General features: G+C 46.7%; 1 pseudogene; it reads left to right on the top strand.

Moving 5' to 3' along the window:
• Window positions 1-4,398: 4,398 nt before the first annotated feature.
• LOC101551904 (60S ribosomal protein L5-like) lies at window positions 4,399-10,067 on the top strand (annotated as a pseudogene).
• Window positions 10,068-10,613: the final 546 nt, after the last annotated feature.

The following is a 10,613-nucleotide window of genomic DNA, read 5'->3' as shown; positions in this document are numbered from 1 at the left end:
ACTCCCCCGAAAAAGGAAGGACAGAAGATGGCTTCCCCCCTTCCCCACACCTCCAAGAGAGCGGTTTGGGAGGGCTCTCTGGAATCCCCCTTTTGGAGACAGGACCAGAGCGATTAGTATCTGACTCTAACTGACACATGGAAAGCAGGGGCATGAGGCTGGCAGGAGATGGTGCCCACACCCCCACGGACGTTCAGCTGGTGTGCATCAGCTTCCCAGGACCTGCTCAGTTGGGCTAGAAGAACCGGCAGAGGGTTGAGCTGGAGGTGGACAGACAGCTGGATCCCAGGGACTGGGAAGGACAACCAGAGCTGCTTCTGCCTATAAATGGAGGCGAGTGCAAGAAAAATTCTCAAGTAATGACAGATGGGGGATGGAGGGGATTTCTGGAGCATCTGAGAGCACGGGCGAGGGAACCATCCGCACGCCTCTGCCAGCCCAGTGCCAGTGTAGGGCAGAGCTTCTCCATGTCCACCCCTGAGAACAAACAGGACTTCCGGGGCGGTGGGGGGTACGGTGTCAAGAAAGCAACAGCCTCACCCCATCCATCTGGAAGCATGGATCAAGGTTCTTTCTTGGCTTGTGTTTTTTTGTTTGTTTGTTTTTTGTTTAGGGTCTTTTTGGTTTCTTTTTTCCCAGGGATGGGGATGGAACCCACGTGCTCTACTGCTGAATTCCATCTTCCCTAAACATCTTGGATAGGATATGCTCACTGTGTGTGTGGGGGGGGGGGGGAGTTAGGGACTGAACCAGGGTACATACAATGAGATACATATTTCACCACTGAGTCACATCTGCCATCTGCAGCCCCCAAGCAGACTTCTCAGCCACAGTCAGCCCCCCTGGATAGAGGTAGAGACAGAAGTTCTGAGTAAGATAGGGAGGGGAAGGAGGGGGAGTCAGCTCTCATTCCCTGCAGGTGAAAATGACTCAGCGGCTCTGCATTCCTTCCAGGAAAGTGGCTCCCGTTTGAGATGTTTAATGAAGATGTACTGGGCAAGTGGGAGCAAAACCAAGTTGCCCTGTAGTGACGCCCCAGGAATGTGCTTCTTCGCCCCCCTGAGTGTGCTGAGTGCCGTGGCAAACCCCATTTCCAGCACTTGCCTTGGTTTGAGCATGAAAGCCTGTCAAGAGCCATGAGCTATCCTCCCGTGTTACTGGCCAGGACACAGAGGCATTGAGAAATAAAGTCATGAGTCCAAAATTCGCAGAGGTTGGGCCCCAACCCACATTCACCCCGCAAGCCGGCCCACCTCTACTCACCCTCAGGATCCCGGAGCATCTCCCCTCACGCTTGGAACTGCAGTTGGTCTCACGTGTTGGCACTGTGCCCAGTTCCAGGGACCTTCTTCAGGGCAAGGACCAGAGTCTTTCCCTCTGGGAAGCAGAGGCAAACTCGCAGGTGTCTGCTTCTGCGCATGTCTGCACCATCTCCCACAGCTCTGGCTCCAAGAGCACACGATGTCTCAGCCTCGCTGGCCTTGTGGGTCTGGGAAAATTGCCCAGCAAAGGGACAGAAGAAAAAGCCTGAAGGCAAGTTCCGTAGAAGAGGTTTTCAAGGGAGGAAAGGAGGCATGGGACAGTCTCCAGGTATACAGAAAGGGGAGAAGGGGGGGCAGCTGTTTGATAATATGGACCAGAGTCTTACTGGAGAATGTTCCAGAATTACATGTACCTATTGGCTGACATTATGTTCTTGGGGGATGGCCAATGGCTGTCACCCCAAACACTGCCAGGAATGGCTCCTGCTGTTTCACTTTGTTCCAAGCACTACTCTCAAGCTGAGTTGTGTCTTGGCCAAGACACAACTTAGTCTGGGGACTATATACGTTCTTCAAACCAGATGTTGACCCAAGCAAGTGTTTGAGGAAAGGTTGAAAGGAGTGGCAAAGGGCACTTTCTTGGGCTTGTGGCCGCTGCCTGCTTCTGCAGGTGATCGGGGCTGAAGGAGTTGCTGATGAAACCATCATAGGAAGACAGAAGCACTGAGACCAGACTTTGTATAAGTCAAAATAGAGCCTCAAGAATAAGTGTGTACTGCGGCCAGAGACACATAGTACAGTGGGCAGGGTGCTTGCCTTGCACATGGCTGACCTAGGTCTGGTCCCCAGTATCCCATATTATCCCCAAGCACTGCCAAGAGCACCTGAATACCTCTAGATGTGACCTAGAAGCAAAAGCAAACAAAAAAAGGTGTGCTACCAAAACCCCTAAAACTTCCTGATTTTCAGGAGTTCAAGAGTACATGGGGAGCTGGTGTGTGTGTTGAGGGGGGGTGGAATTGAGGGGGTAGCTAACCCAAGAATGGACTGGTACCCAAAGTAACAGAACCTGGGCAGGTTGCATCAGTTTAAGGGGCCCCTAACCACCAGTCCTGGGGTTCAAATGAACACCTCGTGGGGTGTGAGACAGAGGCGAGTTCGGGAGATGTCACCTCCCACAATCTTGGCTTCATCTCTCACCTCAATCTGTTTACAACATGGCCTTCCAGCCCTTTCCGATTAACTTCTATCTTTTTTTCTTTTTTTTTTCTTTTTTTTTTTTTAATCTTGTGGTGACTTCTGACATCCCCTAGTCTTTGAACGGGTCTATCCAAAACAATTTCGGGAGGTCAGCTCCTTGGCCCCAGAATTTGATTAAGCTTTTTCTTTTTCACATGTGGAGCCCAGCTGGGCAGAGGGAATTCACTAGAGAAGGCAACCTCAATATTCCCTACATCCCCATAATCATTTCAAGACCAGTCCTCATTAATTCCCACTTCACTAGGGGTGTTGGGCCTTTGAGACAGCTGAACTCCCTTCCTAACAGGAGTTCAGCTCAAAGTTCTGCCAGTCTGAAAATAAGAAGACATAGTGTCTCCACAGACAGCGGATGGTTAGAGCCTCAAGAACAAGTGTGGGTTAGCTCAGATCTACTCACAGGAATCGTGTTTGAGGTCTCCTCAGATACATTCAGTTTTGTGGGTCTGGAAGGTAACACCTAAGAACGTCACAAATGTTAGGTGCTAAGACATTACCACAAAAATGTCACCCACTTCAAAATCAGCCCATCCTTGTCATGTTGCTAGTGTTTGTGAAGAAATGCCTCTGACATTTAGAAAGGCTGCTAAAACAAATTGGAGGGTGGGGGAGAGAGAGACAGAGAGAGAAGAGGTGGGAAGAGAGAGGCTTCGGTCTTTTTCTGCCACTTGGGAATGTTTCTGCTCTTCTGTACACATTTCAACCATCCAGAGCCTCAGTGATCTCACAACCAGAAAGTAATGGGATATCCACGGTCACGAAGGAAGGAAAATACTATTGTCAACTAACACTTGGTTAGCCAAAATGATTCTTGAACTGCTTGGGATAGATAACATGGACTGTTTTTCCCGACCTGGTGTCATTTCAGTTGGATGTTATGGCTATTATTTCTGGGTTGGGTTTTTTTTTTTTTTGGTGTCTGGGCCACACCCAGCAGTGCTCAGGGTCACTCCTGGTGAAGTTCAGGGAACCACATGGGGTGGTGGAGATTGAATGGAGGTCAGCCAGATACAAGGCAAGATCCTGGACCTCTCTATTATATCTCCACTGACTGTCTTCATTGTTTGTTTGGGGGCCACACCCAGTGGTACTCAGGGGCTACTCCCAGGTCTGTGTTCGGGGGACCACACAGCTCCAGGAACCAAACCTAACTGTCCAGGTTCATAGCTCCAAGAGACACAGGTCCACCCGGCCCTGGAAGCTCTGTCTCCATCCTTGCTTATGATTTTTCTTAATGCAACATAGTACCTTGGAGGTAGAGGTGAACTAGATAACTACAGAGAAGCTACATTTGTAAATTATATCAAAGGTTCTAGTCCTTGAGGAGAGCCTGAGGTCACCTTAAAATGAATCATCATTCCCCCAGGAGTCAAATCACCATGATGTCTTAGCTATATAGATGGGTGTTTCTCTGGCTGCGTCCCCTTTCTGACCTTGCCTCGTTCCTGCGCCACTGCCTCTCTGCCCCTTCTTACTGTCTGGCCCTCTAGTACTTGTGGCCCCCATGGAATATCCTGGGTGCCCACAGAGGGCAATATGGCCTCCAGTTGAAAACGTTAATATCAGGTTACATGTACATAGCTATGTTTAGAGTCCCGAAGCATGTGCAGCGTCAAGGGGCCAGGGGATCCCTCAATGGTCACGCAGACACCAGACCCTAAATAGTAACTGTCCCTTGGTGTGACTGAAAGTTCCCAAGGAGCACACAGGAAAGCTTTCATTTTCAGAACAGCACACAAGGCGTTGGGAGATGACTCACAGGGCTAGCAGGCGGGAGCCTGGGTTCCATCCTCAGCACCACGTGACCCCCAGACACCGCCAGGAATGGCTCCCTAAGCATCTCTAGGCATCTCCCATCCCCACCAAAAAATAACTGCTCATGAATGGAGAGTGTGACTACATGCTTCTAACTGACACTCAGAAGCGAAGCCTGGGAAGTACAGGTGAGGACAATGGCAACAGGAAGGGCGGAGAGGTGGCGGGATCCAGCAGGTGTTGGCACAGGGGATCCCCAGGGCTAAACCTCTAGGCCCCTCGTGCCCTGGCACAGCCACTACGCTTGGGGACCAGGGTTAGCACAGAAGTGTGCACTGTTGAACACGGGCGGATGAATATGTAGCACACTTTGGTTGAGCGCAGCAGTGAGCAACAAGTGGTTTCAAACAGCTTCTAAATCTAAAGCCTGTGCTTTAGGATTCGGACCCTCCCAGGGAACCCTGTGAGCAGGGGAATAAACCATACAAAAGTCATCTCCAACAGCGACACCATGTGGCAAAAATGTGCAATCGCATAACTGGTCTGGTGAGGGTGGCGTTCAGCCCCTAGAAATCGTTTTCCTTGTTATTTTTGTTCTGGTTTTCTAAATGTAGTCGTTTATTTACGTATATTTGCAGTACATTTATTCTTTAGCAGGGACGCTGGCTTATTAAACTCTACCAGATCCTGCAAAGAAACTATAAATAGGTAAATAAAACTTGATAGATAAATTCATTTTTTAAAAATTCTTTTAATTTTTAAAAAGAAAGATAAATTCATTATTTTAATTTTTCCATTGTTAAAAAATTTGGGGGGCCGGAGTGATAGTAAAGCAGGTAAGACGTTTGCCTTGCACGCGGCCAGCACGGGTTCAATCCCCAGCATCCCATGTGGTTCCCCCAGCACCGCCAGGAGTAATTTCTGAGTGCAGAGCCAGGAGTAACCTCTGAGCATCGCTGGGTGTGACTCAAAAAGAAAAAAACCTTTATTTTTCTTTTATATATTCATATATGTTTAGTCGTTGTGCTTTGCAATTTTACAATACTGTCAATTATAGATACAACATACAACAACACCACACCCCACCATCGTGTCCCCCACCACCATCCCCTCAGCCTCTAACGACCATGGGAAGCTCTGTTCTACAGAACAGATCTAGATTCTGTTGCTTTTAGTCATTTGTTGTTGCCTTGCTCTGTGTCTTTATATTGCACATATGAGAGAGATCATTGTGTCTGTCCTTCTGCTTCTGGTGACCTCACTCAGCATGATACTCTCTGGATCCATCCTTGTAGCAGCAAGTTGCATGGGGTTTTATTTGCCTTTTCTTGCAGTCTGGTAGTATTCCTCTTATCCACAGCTTCTTTGTCTGATTTTGAACACTTAACTTGTTTCCCGGGTTTGCCTATTGTAAATAGTGATGTAATGCACATGGGACTGCCAAAGTGTTTCTGAATAAAGTTTTTGAGTCCTTGGAGTAGATGCCCAAAAGTATAACTGCTGGGTCACATGGAAACATGAAAACAAATGTCACAAATCTGTCATCCCTAAAGTGACAGCGAATACCTGAAGGAGAAATGGTGTGAACTGAGCAATACTGCAGGGTTCTTGGGTGTCACAGAGAGAGGCCACTTACAAGTGAACTTTTGGAGTTTTATGGTTTGTTTTGGGGGGACCATACCCATGGTGCTCAGTGTATGTGTTCAGGGGATATAAGGTTCTGGGGATTGAACCTGGGTCAGCTGCGTGCAGGGCAAGCACCCTACCCACTATACTATCTCACCAGCCCCTTAAAAATGAACTTTTTGAACTTGGTCCTCTTTTAAGTTCCCCCCTACCCGGAAACTCTCTTTCTCTTCTACTTTTTAATAAACTTTTCTTCTTCCTTTTTTTTTCTTTTTGGGCCACACCCGGCAATGCTGAGGGGTTACTCCTTGCTTTGCACTCAGGAATCACTCCTGGTGATGCTCAGGGGACCATATGGGATGCTGGGAATCGAACCCGGGTCGGCCACGTGCAAGCAAACACCCTACCTGCTGTGCTATCACTCCATCCCCTTTAACAAACTTTCCTATCTTTCAAAATAAAATATAATGCGTTAAATAAGTAAATAAAAGCGAACTTTCCCTGGGGAGAAGAAGTGGATCTGTGCAAAGTGAATGGAAGGCAAGGCTCAGAGGAAGACAGGTGGAGAAACTCGGCCACAGCTGCCTGCAGCCTTCAGGCACGGAACTGCAGTTTCCCTGTGTTTCAGCATGTCTTGCTCTTACAGCAGAAACACCACAAGCCTACTTCCACCAGGTGAGGGTCTGCCTGTGACAGTTGAGGGTAAATACGGGATTACTCAGACTTCACCCCTGCCGCGGTCTGTGTTCCCGAGGAAAGAGAATCAGAGGCTAAGGTATCCTATCCTTCCAAACTTTGTCAGCAAATCTAATCCCCTAAGAGCTAAAGAGAGCAGGAGGGCAGAAGAAGGAGAGAGAGGCCAAGAAGAAAGGAAGAACACATTCAAGAATACCAGTCACGGAGCCTCCTACCTCCGTTATGTGCCAACAATGGTTACCTATGACAGCCATTCACAGCATGCCCTATAATATTCACAAACCACGTCTTTCACCTCAGCACAATAGCAAAGCCACAGAGTCGGTCTCTGTCCTCAGAGGGAAAAAATGTAAGTGGCATGTAAAGTCCATGCTCAACAGCCTACCAGCCAGCTCCTACCTCCCACTGGCCATGTTTCTCCCTACAAGACATTGGCTCTCCCCCACTTCTAAAGTGCAAGTGGGTAGATGCCAAGCAGAGCTCCGGGTGCTCAGCCAGGATGCCCTGAGTGGGGATGTAAGAAAGACCAGCGTGCATTATGGCAGCCACTAGACCCCGCTGAAGCCAACTGAACCAATGCACCAAGGCATAGCACAGGGGCCAGAACAGGTGAGGCCAAGAGGCCGTGAGATGGCATGGGAAGAGAGGAGGGAGAAGGCACAACTGTCCACAGCTCTCCACTGCAAAATCAAGAGCTCTGTGGCCATGGCCAGCATGACGTGGAAGAGACAGACCCTCCTCAAGTGAAGCAAACACCTACTCAGCCTAGAACACGAATGGGAATTCTCAGTCTTCTAAAATTGCTATGGGAACCCATTCAGAACCCACATGCCCTATCATGTAGGTACCAGCAAAATCACAAGCCCACTCAAGTCCTAGACCTACAGGCTTTGTCACCTTCTACAGAATCTCTAAATTTCCCTCTGCCTCAGTTTCCTCATCTGTAAAACTGTCCACAAAAATGAGACACACCAATGCGATATTTTGAGCCCATTGTCTGGCACTTTGTAAATGCTCCATGAATAGAAGTCACTCTGAGTATTATGCCACCAAACTGTGTGTGCGTCCAGGAGTATCATGTTCCTCTGGGGAAAAATTAGAATGGCATGGTACTCTGAGAGGGTTCTAAACTCTTAAATGTATCATCAACTGCTTCTATTTTAACACCCCTGTGAGCAAATAGAAAACTTGGCAAGAGCAAAATGGCCCGAAACAGAAATAAAATCTGGTAGTAAAATTAGCATCACATTTTCCCATCCTCACTCCAAGGCACAAGTGGTCTCCCACCCCCACCCCTCCGCCTGGAGTGAGTCAGATCTGGCAGAAGAGAAATGAATCCACTGTGAGAGAGAATCTGTTCTCCTCTCCCCATTAATCCTCTTCTTCCAGACTCAGTGTTCAGCCTCCAGAAGGATCCTGGTGAATGACAATGAAAATGGTCCCCACTTCACTTGTGCTAAGCAGAAAGACGACGTCACTTGACACCACTCTCTGTTTGGTTTTTTGAGTGTATCTCTTCTTACAAAGTTAATTCCTCTTGTTTTCAGTGACAGGTAATTGATCACATCACTCATCACTTGATGAGCTATCAGTGACAAGTTAATCGCTCCCACACAAGTCTAACAAGCCCCAAATCCCCATGCTAGCCCTTTCCCAAAATACACAGAGCTGCACACTCAGGGGAAGAGTACTTAGAAGGGAAACACAGCACAAGAGAGGCAAGTCCAGAAGTTCAGGGGGTGTTCATTTGTTTTTTAGGTCACACCCAACGAAGCTCAAGGGTTACTTACTCCAGGTTCTGCACTCAGAAATTACTCCTGGTGGTGCTTGGGAGATCCACAGGGATGCCAGGGCTTAAATCCAGGTCAGCCACAAGCAAGGCAAGCTCATTACCCACTATACTTTCTTTCTGGCCCCAAGGTTCAGTTTTAATGAAGTCTTTGCACTTTGGGTACCAGCAATAGACTTAGTATCTGTCCTCAGGGAGCTGTGAGACTAACGGCTAATAGGAAACTGCCGGAGAACACACGAAAAATGCCCTTTTTCTAGTTCCTGATTCCAGAAATTTGCACCACACTGCTCAAACAATTAAGCCACTCTACCTTCAGTTTCCCACTGTGTTTGGTAGTCTCTGGGTATTTGTTTAGACTACTGACTCTCACTTCTATGCTTGAAAGTTTCATACTGATCAGAGTACATATCAGTCCAGCTAAAGGCCACCAAATATCTGTGAGCTAACAGCCACGGTCAGGTCGGGGGTGGGAAGGCCCTGAAATGCCCTGAAATGCCTGCCTGGTAATTTCCTATTTCCATCCCCAGAGTATCTCTCTTGAGATGATGGCAATGGGTAGGTAGAGAAGTCCCCGCACACACCATGCCAAGACGCTGTAAGTCTAAGCAACACCCTGCAGCATGGGAAATAAGGGAGCTATGTGCGTTGCACTAAATTATCATAAATTACCAAATGCATAGACAGAAAAATTTTTTTTAATCTTCATAGAAAAATCTCCATAAAATTTATGGTTTTGCCATAATTAGACCAAAGGGTCATAATATAACTTCAGTTCAATCCCTGATTGATCCCTCAAGCACCACCAAAAGTGATCCTTGGGTGCAGAACAGGAGTTTGACCCAACTTCACTCCAGTCCCTGAAAAAATAATAATAATAATAATAATAATAATGACAACAACAATAATAATACATTGAATAACTTATTTAGCACATGCTTTGAGGGCAGGTTTGGGTGGTGGTGGGAAAATTTGAAATAATAGTGGTAGAATGGTGGAATGGTGTCAGGTTTGGTGTTGGAGTATTGAATGTAATAAATTACTATGAACAATTTTTTAAAATAAAATTAAATTAAAAATTTTAAAACATTAAAAAATAATAATAACACATTGTAGATCAGTGATAAGCTCTTCAGCAGGGTGGGGTTTGTGAAAGTTGTCAAGAATAAGATCTACTTCAAGAGGTACCCAGTGACATTTAGAAGATGATGAGAGGGTAAAACCGATTACTATGCTTGGAAACATTTGGTAATCCAGGATAAAAATAAACGCAACACGCCAAAATACAGGATGACAGTCCATGTAGCCAACAGAGACATCACTTGTCAGATTGCTTCTGCCTGTAGAGATAAATGATAGTTTTGCAGCTTATGCCCGTGAACTCCCAAAGTATGGTGTGAAGGTTGGCCGGACAAATTCCGCTCTAGCTGCTGTGCTGCCGGGCCTCTGGCTTCTCAATAGGCTTCGAGTGAAAAAGACTTGTGAAGGCCAGTGAAGGTCACCAGCAGTGAATACGATACAGAAAGCCTTGATGGCCCACCTGGGGTCTTCACTGCACTATAGATGTAGGACTGGCCAGAACCGTTACTAGAAATAAAGCTTTCAGGGCCCTGCAAGGCACTGTGGATGGAGGCTTATCTATTGCTCACAGTAGCAAATGATTCCCTGGTAATGATTCATAAAGTACAAAATTAAGTACATCAGAAGCACACAATGTGACAGAACACTGCAGACTACATGCAGTACCTAACCGAAGGAGACGATCGTGATTCTTAGAAACAGTTTTCTCATTACATAAGAAGCAGCATATTGCACACTGGAAAAGGGACGGTGTTGAAACACTGTATGACTGAAAGCCAGTCGTGGACAACTTTGCAACTGTTTATCGTTCATCTCACATAGACTTAATAAAAAAAATTAAAGCAGCGTAATTCCAGATGTGAGAGATGTGATGAAGATGATGTATGAGAAAGACCAAATCACTCTATAGGACAACCCTATTTGTGAGGGAAAAAAAAAATCCTTAGAGAGAAGTTAAACAAAGAGGTGGAAAGGCCCCAAAATGTCTCTGGCCCAAAGAATAATTGGGTAGTTCAGAAGAAGGCATTTCCTCAGAGCTCAGGAGTGGATGGCTGAGAGCAAAAATAAATCAAATCATAATTTTTATGGAGCTCTTTCAAAGAGAATAATAACTTTACTGACCAATTAGCCATGGGGGAGGGTTTGCT

Source organism: Sorex araneus, chromosome 1 (assembly GCF_027595985.1).
Source record: "Sorex araneus isolate mSorAra2 chromosome 1, mSorAra2.pri, whole genome shotgun sequence".
NCBI lineage: Eukaryota > Metazoa > Chordata > Mammalia > Eulipotyphla > Soricidae > Sorex > Sorex araneus.
The sequence above is the reverse complement of the archived record's forward strand: the minus strand, read 5'-3'. Positions and strand labels throughout refer to the sequence as shown.